This window comes from Macrobrachium nipponense, chromosome 32 (assembly GCF_015104395.2).
Source record: "Macrobrachium nipponense isolate FS-2020 chromosome 32, ASM1510439v2, whole genome shotgun sequence".
Taxonomy (NCBI): Eukaryota; Metazoa; Arthropoda; class Malacostraca; order Decapoda; family Palaemonidae; genus Macrobrachium; species Macrobrachium nipponense.
In genome coordinates this window covers 72,191,023-72,193,522 of record NC_061094.1, presented here as the reverse complement: position 1 = coordinate 72,193,522, position 2,500 = coordinate 72,191,023, and the positions used below count along the sequence as shown (strand labels likewise).

The window sequence follows — 2,500 nt, the reverse complement described above, 5'->3', positions numbered from 1 at the left end:
AAAATTCGACTCAGTTACAAAGTCTTTGACATTTACCCGAAATCTGAGTTCCCTTTCCATTTCTTATCTTTTAATTCTTGATCCTCCCTTGTCTGACGCACTTCATGTCTAGACTGGGTATAACCTGTATTCTTGAATGTTTATATTCCTCAAGTGCCGATAAGAACTCAGTATTTTAATAACAAATCGCGTCTATTTAGCCACTTCTGCATCTCCACCTTCTATCTGGTCGTAAGCTTGCTTCAAATACACCATAATTTCTCATTTTACTCATATTTGTGTAATGCTTTGAAAGCCTAACTTCTCCTCCAATTTTTCTGAACAAAGTGGCCATTACCATAAATTTTCCCTCTCTCCCATCACAGTAGTTCACATTCTTGCATGAGGCGTTACGCTCCTCCATCTTTCCAAATTAAATTCACTTTTCACACTATCTCCCAATACCTGAGAAGACAGGAACTAAGTCACAATGCTCCCTTATGACTTCTCCGAGCGTCTGTGAGGCCGGAATAGTAATGATCGAATCGAGTCGTAATAGTCGATTCATTTCAAAGGAAAATTTTGTATGATACACATAGTAGTACACAGTCTTCCCAAAGTAAAATTTTATATGATACTTACTACACAGTTTTCCCAATATATATACATCATTTCTTCACAGAGGAGGATGCTGAATGTTTGTAAATGTTACGTAACAGTTGATTGCAAGGTGAATAAGAGAGAGTAGGATAGCACAGGGAAAAAATACAAAATTCCAATGGAAAAGATAACTCAAATGTTTATAAACAAGGTTATGGTGCCCGAAGAGATATAATAAATGATATAATACTGTATACACAGAAAATCACAACCTAAACGGGTTAGTAAGGCAAAGCATCTTTATTTTTCTACAGGTACTTCTTCAGATGATACTCTCGACGGCTACTTGACTTTGCTTACAGTATGTGATATAATACACGATATAATACTGTATACACTGAAAATCACAATCTAAATGGGTTAGTAAGGGAAAGCATTTATATTTTTCTACAATTGCTTCTTCGGATGATACTCTCGACAGCTACTTGACATCGCTTACAGTATTTACTTTCGAAACGTAACAGTATATGATATAATAAACGATATAATACTGTATACGCTGAAAATTACGATCTAAACAGGTTAGTAAAGCAAAGCATTTTTATTTTCTACAGGTACTTCTTCGGATGATACTCTCGACGGCTACTTGACATCGCTTACAGTATTTACTTTCGAAACACAACAGTATATGATATAATAAATGATATAATACTGTATACACTGAAAATTACGATCTAAACGGGTTACCAATGGAAAGCATTTTTATTTTCTACAGGTACTTCTTTGGATGATACTCTCGACGGCTACTCGACATTACTTACAGTATGTGATATAATAAATGATATAATACTGTATACACTGAAAATTACAATCTAAATGGGTTAGTAAGGCTTCTTATCTTTATTTTCTACAGGTACCTCTTCGGATGATACTCTCGACAGGCTACTTGACATTGCTTACAGTATTTACTTTCGAAACACAACGAACTCGAGCGGGCGACTGTCAACATTCCGAGCGCACCTTCGTCCTTCCGCTTCAAAGCTCACGTCATGGTTCTTTCATTTAGAGGGTGAATATTTTTCCCAAAACAAAAGGGGAAAAGTCCATATACACAGCATCACAGTACAAGCCTTCTAATCCTTCTCCTTTAAAAGAGAGCCTGGCAGGATTCGGCAGTAACAGCCTACCTCGAATCCAATTGTATATATTATACGAAACGCAGCGACGTGTCTTTTATGCTTTTCGCGCGGGGAGCACAAGCATATTTCGTTACGTATGACAGTTCGTATGGTAATTAACAGAGACGTGCGTCATAATTAGCATCGCAACGAAGGCCTTAATTAAGGGCATACACTGAACCCAAATACAAATATAAGTCTATTTTAGCGGCAAGACAAGAGATATCGCTTATGCTTTATGCTGGAAATAATGAACTTAATTTCAGGTTAAACGGCAAAGTTTTATACAAACATATTCAATTACACATTGAATATATACAATCCAGCACACACGTGTATAAACGCAAATAAGAAATGTATATATTTTGCGTATTCATAACATCTATATACACAACTTCTTATTATTATCAGAAGTGCTATATCCTACAAATATATAATTAACATCTGCGCTTTATTTCCACGAATATTATTCTACGACCCTATAAATGAACCTTTTAAAGGTACACATAACAGATAAAATAAAATATATGTTTAACAGCACGAACCCGTTTGGGTACATCCTATTACTGTAACACAGAGCGGATATATATAGGAAGAAAATCACGACGGGTCATTTTTAACTAAAAAAAAAAAAAAAGTCTTTTATGAGTTATTTTTTAAAGATGACCTCCGTTCTGAAACGTCATTTCATGGCCAGAGATTGTTCACTGAAAATTAATGATGCTTCATTGTAAAAAAGCAAA

General features: G+C 35.2%; 1 protein-coding gene across 1 annotated transcript in view; it reads right to left on the bottom strand.

Moving 5' to 3' along the window:
• The window catches only part of LOC135207467 (putative uncharacterized protein DDB_G0281733), a 552,278-nt gene that overhangs the window by 306,595 nt on the left and 243,183 nt on the right, over nt 1-2,500 (bottom strand). The gene's annotated exons all lie outside the window — the stretch shown is intronic.